The sequence below is a fragment of the Dasypus novemcinctus genome, chromosome 19, assembly GCF_030445035.2.
Source record: "Dasypus novemcinctus isolate mDasNov1 chromosome 19, mDasNov1.1.hap2, whole genome shotgun sequence".
Classification (NCBI taxonomy): Eukaryota; Metazoa; Chordata; class Mammalia; order Cingulata; family Dasypodidae; genus Dasypus; species Dasypus novemcinctus.
In genome coordinates, this window is record NC_080691.1 from 4,140,601 (window position 1) to 4,158,512 (window position 17,912).

A 17,912-nucleotide genomic window follows, 5' to 3' on the forward strand; every position below is an offset into this window, starting at 1 on the left:
GAAGGGAAACTGAAGTGTGCTTTTCCACGTTTAACATTCCCACTGCAAAATTAGGATGTAAAGGAGAAAGTTATCTTCAGGATTCCCTGTAATTTGCTCCTCTAGCCCCAGAAAGCAATCTGGCCTCACACTTCTGGATCAGCTGGAAACTAGCTGAAACCAAAATCATGGGATAATATTAGCAATATGTTGTACATTGTGAGATTCAAAAGGTCTTTATTGGATTTTTTCCCCTCTGTGTGGTCTTCAGCGCTTTCTTTATATACAATTTTTTCTATTTTCCCCCTTTGTTCATGCCCTGTAAGCAGGGCATGATCAAAGATGCTTTCAATCTCTCATTTACCACTAAATGTCACTCATATTTCATTGCTGATTTCATAGGTTGGCTAAAGGTTGAGATTCTCATGATCCCATTCACACTGGTTTGTATCATTTGTAGAGTTACTGGCTTGTGTAATTGCATTTAAGTGTTGAGAGATTAGATAACGACTGAGGAATATTATGATTAAAAGGATAACAAGTGCCCCTATGTTTACATCTCTGAACTAAGGTCCCCATGAACCACAACTCAGACCAATCAGACTCTGGAAGTATGTCAGCTGATTTGGCTGCATCCCTAGCATGGGCTTCTGCTGCCACTGCCTCTTGGTGAACTTCCTTTTGACTGTTTTTTACAAATACACAGCACTGGGTGCCCACCAGCACACACACACCTCCTTGGGAAACCAGAATATAGTCTAATGCCAGTTGATTTTGTAGAGTCATTTTTGGAGTTCTTTTTCTTCATCAGCTAGTGACCTGATTGCTTGCCCTAAGTGGGCAATAGATTTTTCTAACTCTAAAACTACCTTTTCCAATAATCTCATGGCATTTCTTCCAACACAGGAGGTTGCTCCAGGGACAAGGAGTTATACTAAGAACAGAACACCCTGTGAGTGTTGCCTGAGTTAATGGGTTTTTCTAGGATGCTTTTAGAGCTGTATCTCATCTGGCAACATCACTTCACTGTAGAGTATAAGAAGATGACATAAGAGCCCTCATTTGTCTATGTTTCCCTTTGGAAGTGTATCATAAAGAGTCATTTGGGGAAGAGGGTTTTTCTAGGATCCATTTAGAGCTGTATCTCATCTGGCAACATCTCTTCATTCTAGTTATGAGAAAATGCCATAAGAGTCCTCATTTGTCTAATTTTCTCCTTTGGAAGTATATCATAAATTGTCATTTGGGGAACAGCATAAGCTATGTAACTGGAAACAACCCAGTTTATGGATAGTACCATAAGGGACTGGGATATTGGCTTGTCCAGCTAATTGGGTATAAATTCCAAAATGAGGGCCATAATCATCATCTTCATCATCTTCTGGTATCTTGGTGCCACTTAACCAACAATTTCCCTTGCCTGACACTTCAGCCACCAGAAATTTGTGCCTTAAGTGGAATAACTACTTATGTTATTAAAACTGTGGAGAAAAATGTGTCTGTAAAGGAAATCTGGCTCCCACAGTCCTGTCCCATGAAAGCAAAAGGAGTCTTGTCATGTAGAAACTGAATATTTACTATACCCTACAAGGTGGTCATTGTTATCTGCCTTGTTTCTAGAAAACAGCACATTCCTTGGGTTAAAGAGGCCACATTTTAATCCCAATCTCAGGCACTCTTAAATCACAGTCCAGAGTCATTCCAAAAAGGAGATCTAGCTGATTGGGTATGATGTTTCCTGTAGGGCAAGGTCTACAAGTGGAAGTGGGTGGTTATTAAAGGAGTACCTGTTTTGAGACTAGTGGGGGATGGGCACAATCCTAGTAATTACTTTTGCTCAAGGAAGGGGACTCAAGTAAAAGAAGATAAAAGAAAATCATAGCAAAGGTAGCGTATGGTTGGGGATGGAGATTGGGCATTGTGAGAGGAATAGGCTGAATAACAGAATGTTAGGCAAATGGGGAAAAGGAAGAGACAGGGTATAAAGAAATCCAGGAGAGGAAGTGAACATTGCTCAACTAATAGAGTGTCCATGTACCATATAAAGGGTCCAGGTTTCAATCCCCAGGGTGTCCAGACCCATGTGGTAAACTGGCCCATGTGCAGTGTTGCTGCACACAAGGACTGCCATGCTATGCAGGCCCTACATAGGGGTGCCCCAGACACAAGGAGTGCACCCCGTAAGGAGAGCTGCCCTACCTGAAAAAAGGGCAGCCTACCCAGGTGTGGCACCGCACACATGGAGAGCTGATGCAGCAAGATTATGCAACAAAAAAGAGCACAGTTTCCCAGTGCTGCCAGATAATGCAAGCAGATGCAGAAGAACACATAGCAAATGGACATAGAGAGCAAACACGAGTGAAAGGGAGAGAAATAAATAAAATAAACCTTTAAAAAAATCCAGAGTCTCTTGATCTATGATCTTGGCCATGATCTTCTTGGGTAAAAGCTGTCTACCTCATTACTGTCTGCTTCTAGAATCCTCCTGTCAATTTTAGTTTGAGGCCTGAAATGGCAGTGAATTCCCAAGTTCTTGAATCATGTTTCAGTTGTGACATGTGGAGCCAGGGACCAATTCCCTGTAGTTTTATTGCTGTAGTGATGGTTGATAAGACTTGATAAGGTTGTCTCCATCTAGGTCCTAAAACAGTCTTTCATTGATGTCTCTTCCAGTATACCAGTTCTCCAGGTTGAAGGTCATATAGAGTCTACTGTGGAGAAATATTGGGAAAGGAGCTTGGATTTGTGAATGGTGGAACTGGGTAGTTGCTATTAGCCCCTTACAGTAATTAGCAATTTCAAATTGTAATAGATTGGAGCCTGGTACAGCAGGAGAAATGATGAGCTTCATGGGTCTTCCCATTATGACTTAAGGGGGGACCCACTGATGTTCTCTCAAGAGTCTAAGTTTTATGGTCATGAAGGTTAAGAGAAGAACCTTAGGCCAAGGTAGAGAGAGATTCATATAAATTAGCCAATTTAGGTTTTAAAATAGATTTCACTCTTTTTACCTTTCCTGATGACTGAGGATGTTAGAGACAGTGTAGCTTTTGGCTGATGGGTGAGCCTTGCAAGTTCCCTGATTACATTTACAGTAAAATGGGTGCCCCTATCATTTGAGAGCATAGCAGGAATTTCATAGTAGTTGTTTTTTGTTTTGTTTTGTTTTGGTTTTTGTTTTTAGCTGCTGTGAGAGCAGTAGCCTTGTGACAAAGAAAGGCCTCTATACATTCAGATATAGACAAATGATAACAAGGACATGTTCACATCCCATAGACAGGGAGAGCTGCATAAAGTCCATTTAAAGATGTTCAGAAGGGCCCTGTTGCTGGATGTTTTTGGCCCAGCCCCAGCTGTACCCTTTTACCAGGGTTATTAATTAACAGGTGGAACATGATTCATATACTTGCCTTGCTTCTCAAGTAAAGTCTGTTTTTTGTTCTTGTTTGTTTGTTTGTTTTTTGCTGAGGTTATGATGTGGGCTATGGGTGGGAGGCTCTTTGTCTCTTCGGAGATAACCTTAACCTAAGCTGTTTGTCCTGACTTGTGGGTGTGGGATGGTGAGAGGCTTCAGCCCTGCCCTTGGTAACCATGGCAATGGCTCCAGTCCCAGGAAACAGTTAATCAATGCAAACTCTATAAACTTTAAATATTCAGGGAAAATGCAAACCAAATGTGCTAAAAGCTTATCTAGAATGTATGAAGTCCATGCTAAAAGCTTATCTAGGATGTGGAAGATATATGCTAATTCAAGCCTATTGAGACCTGAAACAAAAGGACCATTTGGTCTTTCCTCTCCGTAAGGGACTCAAAAATGTTGTTCGGGGCTTGGGTTTGAAACAGAAAGCTCCTGAGTCTGGCCAGTTTTCAATAAATCATTTTTCCTTCTCAAAATCATTCCTGAGTCCTGGCCTTTCTATACACAAATAATTGAACCTCTCTCAAAATCTACAACAGTAAAGGCTCTCACCTGTAATTGATTCATGCAATTTCAGGGAAGCATCATAGTAAAACAATGAAGCTGACAAGGAAATGTGGTTGTTTCTGGGGCATGTAACATTTTTAAAGAATAGCTAATGATGACCAACACCATGTTGTTGTCTAATATCAGGCAGACCAGTATTAGAACACCTTGTGGGCAGTGAGGACATTGTCAAAGCTCTAGGATATATAATTTCTGAAATATTTAATTCATAACATTTTCCCATACAAATTTGTCCAACAGAATGTTAGAAAATCCCCTTTAATTTGACAGTTTGAGTTTTAAGGGTTTTAATTAAATGAATAAAGTGCTTAGAATTATGCCTGACACATAGTAGGTGCTCAACAATTATTATTATGGCAACAAAATAAAATAAAAGAGGGTAACTTAATTTCTCAATTATAAGGGAATATTTAAAAGTTTTACTTCTCTATGATGAACTATGATAACATCAATAAGTATTTCCAGAATATTTTTTGCTCGCAATATAATATTAAGTTAGAAAGCAAAAGTAAAACCATATATGCATTCTAATCCATATTTATGTTATAATATTCATTTGCTCATTAGATATTTACTAAGCCCTCATTATTTGTTAGGCTCTGTTCCTTGACAAAAAGGACACAAGAGTGAATAAGATAGACTAACACATACATATGTATATGGCTTAAAAATCATGGTTCATTTTCTTTTCTTGTTTAATTAACTTTCTTATTTTCCTGACATTTTCTATAATGAGCATGTTTTAAAAATAGTTTTCATATTTTTATTCTCAGAGCAGAGGATATTCAGAGTAAAAATTTAGGCAATCAAAAGCTTTTGAAGTGAGAAGGCGATTTGGCTCAACTGATAGAGCATCTGCCTACCACATGGGAGGTCCAGGGTTCAAACCCCAGGCCTCTTGATGCATTGGTGAGCTGGCCCACATGCAATGCTGATGTGTGTAATGAGTGCCATGCCATGCACGGGTGTCCCCCACATAGGGGAGCCCCATGCACAAAGAGTGCTCCCCATAAGGAGAACCACCCTGCACAAAAATAGGGCAACCTTCCCAGGAGTGGCATCATGCACATGGAGAGGTGATGCAGCAAGATGATGCAACAAAAAGAGAGACACAGATTCCCAGGGCCATTTACAAGAATGCGAGTGGATACAGAAGAATACACAGTGAAGGGATACAGAGAGCAGATGGGGGGAGGGGAGAGAAAAAAAAGCTTTTGAAGTAAGCAGAGAAAATCCTTTAACTGCCTCATCTCATTTTTCACTCTCTGGAGGTCAACAATAGTAACTGGTGTATATTCTTCTAGATATTTTTCCACCTGTGCACAAACATGTTTCTATTGCCTTTACGTGAGGCAATTGGAACAAAGAAATCTATCTTACCTGATGTAAGAGAAGATGAGATTAATGTATAAGTACTTTATATATGTACTCACACATATAAGAAAAATCTATTATGACAAAGTCCCTGCAACATATAAAAGAATATTAAAAAGTATAAATGAACAGTTATGCACTGCTTTTATATGGGGAACAAGGTATGTGTTACTCTTGTAAGTGTTTACAAAATGATGGGAAAGTTGCTGTAGTAAAGTAGAAAACAAATATTGTTGCTCAGGGGGGAGGAGACAAGATGGTCGCTGAGTGAACTTGCCTTTGTGGTCTGTCCCGGGAAGAGACGGCTGGGTGTGGCGGCAGGTTCTCCAAGGCGAGGCTTTTTCGGGATTTTTGCAGGGCAGAGGTGCCGGGACATCAATCGGGTGGAAAGGTAACGGAGAGGATTGGTCTAGTAGATATAATTTGGGTTCTATTGACCGCAGGTGAGACCCGCGCACGGGCTCCTCCCTGTTGGGGGTGGGGGGAACCGCGGTCCCGTCCTGGGGTTCTGCTTTTGGATGGCTCTGAAGGGCTAAGGAGTTCGCGAGCTCTGGGCAAACTGTTGACAGATTGATGTGACAGATCGCCTTTGTGGATCGATTTGGGAAGATAGACGGTGTTTTGTTGTGAAGCGGGAGAAACTTTTGAGTGAGAATATAAACAATAGCCCTTCCACCTGAAGCCCCACCACCAAAAGCCTGGCAACTGTTCTCCAACCCAAATAGGCTGTAGGCAATAAAGAGAAGTAATTGGAAAACTGTTCTAGGCTGCGGCAAGGGCGGGGGACAAGTCTGGAAGCCGATTAGGGAATATTCTGCGAAGCTTGAGAATTCTGGTTTTCGAATCTGTTTTCGGCGTCACAGGCCGGGCTTCAGATCTGTACTAGTAAAGTGGCTGCGGTGTAGAGGCGCCCTCTAGTGGTAGTGGTTTGGAATCACAGGACGGGAGCTGTCCAAAAGCTGAAGTGAAAGATAACATACTAAGGAGTCCAGCAAAGTAAGTGAATTGCAGGGTTCAGTCACAATATAGAGTTTGCGGATCTGACTTCCCCCATAGGGTTGGCACCCAGCTGGGGGGATCCCTGAGGGCTGTGTTACACTGCGGGGCTCCCAGGCTTCCTGTTGACCAGATTGGAGGCTGCCAGGTCTGAATTCCCTAAATTCTGGTGGCCCACACTACAGAGACTCACACCTCTTGAGTCCTCATTATCTCAGACTTTCCATCCCTGAATCCATCACGCACTGAGGTCCATCTGAGGTCCTTAAATGCCCTAGCCTTCAACGTTGGCATCTTTTCTTTATCGTTTCATTTTGTTTTGTTTTTATTTTCATTGTGACTTATTCTTTACTTTTTTCAAGTTCCTGATTGCTAACACCGCATTATCCCCTAGTCTTCTCTCACAGCGTATCCCCAAAGACTTTTTTTACTCAGTTATTTAAGGTTTTTTTTTTGTGTGTGTGGTAGGTGCTGTGTAGTGGGTGTTTTAATTCTGGTTCATGTATATCTGTTTTGTTTTTTATTTTTCTTTCTTTCCCCTACCTGTTCCCCACCCCTTGCCCACCCTCTTTTCCTTTCTTCCTCTCGTCCCTTCCTCCCCCCCCTTTTTTCTCTCCCTTTTTTTTCTGTTGTCTCTCTCCCTCTTGTCCCTCATATTCTACTTAGTTTATTTTAACTCAATTATACAATAGGTGAGGCAAGAAACACCTCACATTCGCTGGGTTTTCTCATCCTTCACTGCCTCATTTCTGTGTGAACTGATTTAGGCTACCTACACTATCCTCTCTCCCCTACATCTTGATATCTGTCACCATCTACTGGCTCTCCTATATTCCACCTCCCACCTCCCTTTCTTCGATCCACGAAGGGTCTAAGTCTTAATTTCTAATACCTATGTTTTGTTTTCTGTCTGTTATCCACTCTTGAAACTATTACCTTTCTTTTCTCTTTCCCTCTCTCACGAAACCAATAGCTTTTTAGCTCATACCATATTCCTCCCATATTCAATCATCTACTTCATAATAGGTACTCTACCTACTGCTATAACTCTACACAATTTACATGAATCTAACCTCCATCCTCCCAGATCTCATATTCTTGCTTTGTTAACATATATCACCAATACTACTTTACACTTTTCCCTAGCTTACACAATTGCCTTTCCCCAACACTAATACTTTCCTTTAAAGTGAACTTAACCAACAACAAGAAACTAGAATAAGAAGAAAAAAGGGACAAAGAGAAGATATAACACCTATGCAAAAATAACAGCTAATTAACCTCCAAGAGCAGACAAAGAAGCTAAGGAACTGATTAAATCCATCAAGATAAAGAGATGACCAGAAAGCAACAAAAATCTACAAACCAAACCAGTAATCAGGAAAACATGGCTGAATCCAATCAACAAATCAAAAATCATGAAGGGGAGCAAAACTTGGCACAAGCAATGAAAGATCTCAGAACATTTATCACCAACAAATTTGACGAAGTAATGAAAGAGGTTAACAACATGAAGACATCACTTGGAGGGGAAATTGCAGACATACGCAAAAACATAACAGATATCATGGGAATGAACACCACAGTTCAAGAAATCAAAAATACACTTGCAGCAAATTTCAACAGACTAGAAGAGACAGAGCAGAGAATTAGTGATGTGGAAGACAGTACATCAGAAATCAAACAGATAGTAGAAGGGGTCAATAAGAAGATAGAAAAAATCCAATTAGGACTTAGGGACCTGAATGACAATGCAAAACTCTCAAACATACGTATTATAGGCATTCCAGAAGGTGAAGAGAAGGGAAAGGGGGCAGAAAGAGTGTTGCAGGAAATAATGGCTGAAAACTTCCCAAATCTACTGAAAGAGACAGATGTACATATCCAAGAAGCACAGCGCACTCCACTAGTCATAAACCCCAACAGGCCCACCGCAAGACATATACTTGTCAAATTATCCAATGCTCAAGGCAAAGAGAAAATCCTAAAAGCAGCAAGAGAAAAGAAAACCATCACATACAAGGGAAGCTCAATTAGATTAAGTGCTGATTTCTCTTCTGAAACCATGGAGGCAAGAAGGCAGTGGTATGATATAGTCAAGGTACTAAAGGAAAAAAATTTCCAACCAAGAATACCCTATCCAGCTAAACTAGCATTCAAACATGATGGAGAGTTCAAAATATTCGCAGACAAACAGAAATTGAAAGAGTATGCCAACAAGAAACCTCCCCTTCAAGAAATTCTAAAGGGAGTTCTGCAGGAAGAAAGGAAAAAACAGGAAAGGCAGAGTTGGAGGAGAGTATAAGACCAACAACAACAACAAAAAAGACAAAAAATATATATACAAATAATATATGACAAACACAAATCCAATCAAAATATGGCTAACAGAAATAATTCTTTGATACTAATAACACTGAATATCAACGGATTAAATTCACCTATCAAAAGATTCAGACTGGGACATTGGATAAGGAAATATGACCCATCCGTATGCTGTCTACAAGAGACACATCTTAGACCCAGAGACGCATGGAGATTGAAAGTGAATGGCTGGAAAACAATTATACAAGCTAACAGTAACCAAAAAAAGGCAGGAGTAGCTATATTAATATCAGACAAAATAGACTTTAAATGTGAAACAATTGTGAGAGACAAAGAAGGATACTACATTTTAGTCAAAGGGAAAATCTGTCAAGAAGATCGAACAATCATAAATATCTATGCCCCTAACAAGGGTGCCTCTAAATACGTCAGGCAAACGCTGGAAAAACTAAGTGAAAGAATAGATACATCTACAATTATAGTGGGAGATTTTAATACACCACTATCAACTCTGGACAGAACATCTCAAAAGAGAATCACCAAAGAAACAAAACATCTGAAGAGTATATTAGAGGAGCTCGATCTAATAGACATATATAGATCGCTACACCCAAACACAGCAGGATATACATTTTTCTCAAGTGCACATGGATCATTCTCCAAGATAGATCATATGCTAGGCCACAAAGAAAGGCTGAACGAATTCAGAAAGATTGAAATCATACAAAACATTATGTCTGACCACAGTGGAGTCAAGCTGGAGATTTGCAAGGGACAGAAGCCCAGATTTCACACCACGATTTGGAAATTAAACAGCACACTCTTAGAAAAACAGTGGGTCAAAGAGGAAATCTCAAAAGAAATCAATGACTACCTTGAAACAAATGATAATGATAACACAACATACCAAAATTTATGGGATGCAGCAAAAGCAGTACTGAGAGGGAAGTTTATAGCCATAAATTCATATATCAAAAAAGAAGAAAGAGCAAAAATTGAAGAACTAACTGCACATTTGAAGGAATTAGAAAAACAACAACAAAGTGACCCAACAGGAAGAAGAAGGAAGGAAATAACAAAGATAAGAGCAGAACTAAATGAAATAGAAAATAAGAAAGCACTTGAACAGATAAACAAGACCAAGAGCTGGTTTTTTGAGAAGATTAACAAAATTGACAAACCTTTAGCAACACTAACGAAGAAAAAAAGAGAGAAGATGCAAATACACAAAATAAGAAATGAGAAAGGCGATATCACCACTGACCCCACAGAAATAAAGACTATCATAAGAGGATATTTTGAAAAACTATATTCCAACAAAAATGACAATCTAGAGGAAATGGACAAATTCCTAGAAACACATAAGCAGCCCATATTGATGAAAGAAGAAATTGATGATCTTAACAAACCAATCAGAAGCAGAGAGATAGAATCAGTTATTAAAAATCTCCCAACTAAGAAGAGTCCAGGGCCAGATGGCTTCACAGGTGAATTCTACAAAACATCCGGAAAGAACTGACACCAATCCTGCTGAAACTATTCCAAAAAATCGAAACAGAAAGAACATTACCCAACTCCTTCTATGATGCCAACATTACCCTAGTACCAAAGCCAAACAAAGACATCACAAGAAAGGAAAATTACAGACCAATTTCTCTAATGAACCTAGACACAAAAATACTTAACAAAATACTTGCTAATCGTATTCAACAACACATTAAAAGTATTATACACCACGACCAAGTGGGATTCATCCCAGGTATGCAAGGATGGTTCAACATAAGAAAATCAATCAATGTAATACACCATATAAACAGATTGAAGGAAAAAAATCACATGATTATATCTATTGATGCAGAAAAAGCATTTGACAAAATACAGCACCCTTTCTTGATAAAAACACTCCAAAAGATTGGAATACAAGGACATTTTTTGAACATGATAAAGAGTATATATGAAAAACCTAAAGCCAATATTGTTTACAATGGAGAAATCCTAGACTCCTTCCCTCTAAACTCAGGAACAAGACAAGGATGCCCACTGTCTCTGCTCCTATTTAACATTGTCTTAGAAGTACTTGCTCGAGCACTGAGGCAAGAACCAGAAATAAAAGGCATTCAAATTGGAAAGGAAGAAGTCAAAATTTCATTATTTGCAGATGACATGATCCTATACATAGAAAACCCTGAGAGATCTACAATGAAGATTCTAGAACTCATAAATGAGTTTAGTAAAGTCGCAGGTTATAAGATCAATGCGCAAAAATCAGTAGCATTTCTGTACACCAATAATGAGCAAGATCAGGAGGAAATCAAGAAACAAATACCATTCACAATAGTAAATTAAAAAATCAAATACTTAGGAATAAATTTAACTAAAGAGGTAAAGAACTTATACACTGAGAACTATACAAGATTGTTCAAGGAAATCAAAGAAGACCTGAATAAATGGAAGACTATTCCTTGTTCATGGATAGGAAGACTGAACATTATTAAGATGTCTATCCTACCAAAACTAATCTACACATTCAATGCAATCCCAATAAAAATCAGCCTTCTTTAAGCCTTCTTTAAGGAACTAGAAAAACTAACTATGAAATTTATTTGGAAAGGAAAGAGACCCCGAATAGCCAAAGACATACTGAAAAAGAAAAACGAAATTGGAGGAATCACACTACCTGACTTCAAAACATACTACAAAGCTACAGTGGTGAAAACAGCATGGTATTGGCATAAGGAGAGACACATAGACCAATGGAATCGAATTGAAAGCTCTGATATAGAACCTCACATATACAGCCACATAATATTCGATAAAGCCACCAAACCCTCTCAACTGGGAGAGAGTGGCCTATTCAACAAATGGTGTCTGGAGAACTGGATAGCCATATGTAGAAGAATGAAAGAGGATTACCATCTCACACCTTATACAAAGATCAACTCAAGATGGATCAAAGACCTAAATATAAGAGCCAAGACCATAAAAACCTTAGAAAGCAGTGTAGGGAAACATCTACAGGACCTTGTAATAGGAAAAGGATTTATGAATATCTCACCAAAAGCACGAGCAGCAAAAGAACTAATAGATAAATGGGACTTCCTCAAAATTAAAGCCTTCTGCACCTCAAAGGAGTTTGTCAAGAAAGTAAAAAGGGAGTCCACACAGTGGGAGAAAATATTTGGCTATCATATATCTGATAAGAAACTTATAACTTGCATATATAAAGAACTCCTATATCTTGAAAATAAAAAGATAAACAAAAAAAAATGGGAAAAAGACTTAAATAGACACTTCTCCGAAGAAGAAATACAAATGGCAAAAAAGCACATGAAAAAATGTTCCAAATCTCTAGCTATCAGGGAAATGCAAATCAAAACTACAATGAGATACCATCTTACACCCATAAGATTGGCAGCTATGAAAAAAACAGAAGAATACAAGTGCTGGAGAGGATGTGAAGAAAGGGGAACACTCATCCACTGCTGATGGGAATGCAGAAGGATCCAACCTTTCTGGAGGACAGTATGGCGGTTTCTCAAAAAACTAGCCATAGATTTGCCATATGACCCAGCAATACCACTGCTGGGTATATACCCAGCAGAACTGAAAACAAGGACACAAACCGATATATGTACACCAATGTTCATAGCAGCATTGTTCACTATTGTCAAAAGTTGGAATCAACCCAAATGCCCATCAACAGATGAGTGGATCAATAAAATGTGGTATATACACACAATGGAATACTACTCGGCTGTAAGAACAAACACAATACAAACACATGTGATAACATGGATGAATCTTGAGAACCTTATGTTGAGTGAAGCACCCAGACATTGAAGGACAAATACTACATGACCTCAATGATATGAAATAACCAAGCTGCCCTAGATAGCAAGAGACTGAACGATAGGCTTACAGGAAATCGGAGGGTGGAGGAAGGATATGAGCCGATGTCTGCAGGGGTGGAATTTAAGACGAGATGGTGGTAAGTATGAACACAAAGAAGAGATAAAAGGGGGGCAAGGGGTTGCCTTTGGTTGGGGCTTTGTGGGTTTGAGGGTGGCTGGGGAGGGACGGATGGGTAACATTGCCCAAAAGTGGGGGGAAGGAGGGGTAGCATATGAACACAGGAGAGGGTCAGGTGTTGGTGGAGAGTAAACTGCCGAGAAAATCATATCAAAATATAATAAAGAGGGTTACCTGTTTAGAATGCTCGGAGGGAAGGGTCTGATGCAGGACGGGCTCCTGGAGAATGTCTAAATGCTCATTCTGCCAGAGTGGGTGACACCATGGGGTAGAAACCCAAGTAGTGAGAGTGAGGGTGGACCCACATCCTGGGGAGGACTAATGCCATCAAATAGAGGGAACTGTATCCCTCGAGAGAAAGGGTGGCTCCCAGGGCATTGGGGCAGTTGAGCAAGTTAGGCCCTGAACACTATTCCATCTATATCTGGAAGTGGATCCTCAGGAAACGGAGGTTGGCTGTCACTGTGGGCACCAAGGTGGAAGGGAAAATGGACGTTAAATGTGTGGAACCAAGGTAAATGGGGGGTAAGAGAGGAGTTTCTTGAGAGTACACAAGGATGGATATAAAACATGTAATATTACACCATAACATATAGGAGATAACAGACTGATAATGTAAACCATAATGTAAAACATAGGATAACTAAGAATGTAAAAAACTGTGTATCCTAAAGTATGCACCATAATGTAAGCACAGATGTCACCTTGTTAGAAAGCTAGTGTCTCAGACTCTATACATCACGTTAAGTAAATATGATGTGAATGGGGTGTAAGAGTAGCACTGTGGAAGGGAAAAGGTTTTGTGGTGGATGTATGGGAGTGCTGTACATTATATATATGCATTGCTGTGGTCTTGGGCTCCTGTCAAGAGAAGCTGAATAATTAGGGGGGGGAAAAAAAAGAAAAAGATAGGATGTAGAATTTTTTCCAAGTAAACACGTGTTCTTTATCTAACCTTTAAACCCATCGCTATATGCCATTCCCTAGTAAGGGACCCTGACATTATATTGGGCTTCAAATTTCGGTGAGTTCTGGATCACAGAGTGTTTCAACAATGGCAATGGAGGGATACTGGTATGGGATGCCATTGACAGGTGATATATGGCTGACAGGGAGCTGTACAGAACATATGTCCAGGGTGCATGGTAATGTTTGGATATACTCATAGTGGTAACAATTAAAAACCACAGCAGGGGGGGGTACTGGGCTCCTGGCCAGTGGTGCTCTGTCGTGGTCCCTAGGGGAGCAGTGAAAGTCTCCCAGGTGCAGCAGCGGGGACCGGGAGGGAGTGAGGGTTCAACAGTGAGCCCCTGATGCTAATGACTATGCTTGTGAGCTGATAAGCCTAAAATAAGAACAAGGTCCAGAGCAACATTGTGCCTGGGAATTTCCTCCTGTCAGCCTTCATGTTACTCAAATGTGGCCAGTCTCGAAGCCAAACTCAGCATGTAAATGCAATGTCTTCCCCCCAGCGTGGGACATGACACCCGGGGATGAGCCTCCCTGGCACCGAGGGACCACTATCAACTACCAACTGATGTTGCAACTGGAAAATGACCTTATATGGAAGGTTCAATGCGGATCAGCAGAATATCCCTGTCTACATAAAATAACATGACTTTAAAATGCTGTTTGACCTAAAGTAAGGGGGAAATGGAAAGGAGAAATGAGTTTATATGGCTACGAGTTTCTAAAAAAGAGTCTGGAGGCTGGCAGAAGGATTGCCCTCATGCACAACTGAGCAGAGTCAGAGAGACAGATAAAGCAGATACAACCCCCAGATATTGGTTCCTTTGAGGGCTAAAGAGACCCATGGGGGTTATGGTCATGGCCGATGGGGTTAACTACCAGGTCAGATGGCCCCTATTTGGAAATGGTGTTTATGTGTGATGAATCTGGACTCAGATGGGATCTCCCTTCATAAGACTTTCATGCTAATGTGCTGGAGGTGCAGTTAATATTGGGGTTTAAGATATATTTAGGGGATTTGAATCTCTGGACTGACAATGTGATAGCCAGGTCCTGAGCCTCAACAGACTCCAGCACCTACAATCTGTTTTATTGGACTTACCACACTCAGCTAAGATGGAGTTGAAGAAGGACAACCACCACACCATGGAGCCTAGAGTGATTACAACTGAAAGTGGGAGGATTGCATCCAGCATCCATGTGGAATCTGAGCCTCCTCTTGACATAGAGGTGCAATGGACACAACCAATCCAATGTCCACATAGAAGAGGTGGCATTGGATTGGGAAAAGTGGACATGGTGGCTGATGGGTATGGGGAAAGGCAGGAAGAGATGAGAGGTGGAGGCGTCTTTGGGACATGGAGCTGCCCTGGATGGTGCTTCAGAGGCAATCACCGGACATTGTATATCCTTACAGGGCCCACTGGATGGAATGGGGGAGAGTATGGGCCATGATGTGGACCATTGACTATGAGGTGCAGAGGTGCCCAAAGATGTACTTACCAAATCCAATGGATGTGTCATGATGATGGGAGGGAGTGTTGCTGGGGGGGGGAAGAGGTGGGATGGGGGGGTGGGGTTGAATGGGACCTCACATATATATTTTTAATGTAATATTATTACAAAGTCAATAAAATAAAATAAAATAAAATAAAAATATATTGTTGCTCAGATACCTGACTAGTGTTTTTAGACTCTAACTCTTGCAATTTGGAGAAGATATTCCTAAAATTTATGTATCAGCTTCTGGGAGAAAACATTGCCTTTTCAATTCTTGATTTTGGACTCTCATAGCCTCAAAACCAGGAGCCAAAAAAGTCTCATTGTTTAAACCAGAAGCCAACCAAACAAAAAGTAAAACAAAACAAAATGAAAAATTATGGATTGGGAGCAGATGTACTTCAAGTGGTTGAGCACCTGCTTCCCACATGATGGGTCCTGGGTTTGGTCCCCAGTGCCTCTTAAAAACAAAAAAGCAACAAGCAAACAAATGAAAAACCCAACTCAGATTAGTGGATGTGACTCAGTGGTTGATTGCTGGCTCCCCAAATATGAGGGCCCAGTTTAATCCCAGGCCCTGGTACTTCAAAAACAAAACAAAACAAAAGTTATGAACTGTGCTCACTTTGACAGCACATGTACTAAAAGTGCAATGGTAGACATAGGACACATTAAATTACACCAAACATTTATAAAAGTCTATAGGCTAAAATGTAAACCATAATGTAAAACATAAGGTAAATAAAATTTTAGGAAAGTGGTCACATGAGAAGAGATTGTTGGAAAAAGTCTGAGGGAAAAACAATGCTGCTTGGACAGAATATTTCTGCTCTGAAACAACCTGAGCTGTGTCTATGCTGTGGTAAAGGAAATCACTGGTCTAGCCTATGTCATTCTAATTATCATAAGAATGGCACCCTCTTATCAGGAAACTTCCAACCAACCTGCTTCCAGCCCCGCTCAAAAAGGGGGCTTTCCTGGTTCAGCAGAGCAATCCCGGCACTCCCCGATTCTACACAGTGCCCTGGATTTATACCCCGCCACAACAGGAAGTGCAGCTGTAGATATTCCTATGGCAAAACTTGTTATTCTGCTTCCAAGAGACACCCCCATCCATGTAAAAATGGGAATAAAAGGACCTTTACCAATTGGCATGGTTGGACTTCTTGAGAGAAGCAGTCTTATGTCACAGGGAGTTAAAGTACATACAGGAGTAATTGATTGTGACTTTCAAGGAGAGATTGTTTTCATGCTATTTCTGATGGGGCCTATTTAGCCAAATTAATAAAATTAGTACAAAATTTTTATCAAGGTATTTAAAGGAATTTTCATTTTTGAATCAATAGCTTACTCCTGAACTTCAAGTCTTAGTGTAATCTTAAAAAGTAGTCTTCCAAAAAATATGTGTTAACTGTCTGTCTAAACTGTTAAATAAGAGCTTAAGAGCATTCATGCTGCTCAGGTTATCCTAACTGGTTGCTGATTACTAGTAAGTGTTTCCAAGAACAAGCTTGCATGTTACAGGCAACATGATTCCAGAAGAAATCCTAAAAGCAGTAAAATCTAAGATGTGAAATGATGGAGAGCTTAAAAAAAAAAAAAAAAAAGCTATACCAGAAAAGTAAGAATTATGAGTCAATTGTAAACTTTGTTTCTGTTGGTGTGTTGTAATTGTTTTTGTTTTTGTCCATTTGTTCAATGTCAATGTATATTTTAATACCTCCAGATGGTATAAATAAAAACATCTGAAAGAACTCTATTCAAATGGCCAAAAAATTAAATAAGCACTTATATTATTACCTAAGTTTGAAATGTTAATGAGATCTCTATAGTTGTGTAATAGAAATGTATATAGTTGCTTAATAGATTTACTATAAGTCTCTTCATAAAAAAATAGTTCTTGCTTAAATTGAGATGAATATTTTTCTTCATAGGATAAAATGAAAGATGCAAAAGTTAAGCAAATATTGAAAAAGGTAAAAAGTTTGTGGAAATGCTAACTGAAATTTAATAAGGTGTATTTTGTCCTAAAATAAAATAGTTTTATAAAACCAGAAAATGGAAATATGCAGAACAGAACTAGTATGCATATAGCAAGTTGTAAAAATATTGTGGTAGCATTTAACGAGATAATGTGTTTTGTAAAAGTAAAACAAACCTGAATGAATACAAAACATGCAAAACCTGTGTGAAAAGGACTTTTGCAGTTCTTTAAGGCTTTCTTCCCTGGCCTGATGGCAATGAATCCTGCTGCATAAAAGAAAACTGTGGCAGTGACCCTACTGAGAAACATCAGAGACAATGGTATTTTAAAAGCCTGGAAGAGGCAAACAATTGAGACAAGCTCTAAGGTCCTTTTTACTCTACCAAATTCTTAAATGTTGTTTGGTTGGATAAGACAAAACTATACTCTCTGTTGTAATTGATAAAGTACAATGTTTTCTCATGTTAAAAGAATTTGTAATATTGTTGGAATACTAAAAATCTTTTATCCCTCTCTCAGACGTGTTAATTGGGAAAGGTCCTTCATGAGAGTAGGAGGACCTCCAGCAGGTTGCTTAAAAAAAAAGAGGGAGAAGGTGGATGCTGACCTAGCCTGTGAATTGGATGTGGCCAGTACCAATATTGGCTTTGGGTAGGGTTTGTGGCAAAGGCAAGATTCTAATTGAGTACCCCTTGGGTCTTAGTCACAATTGTGGGAAGGGGTTGTAAGTACAATATAAAAAATTAATTGTGTGCAGCATAGGAAGCCCTG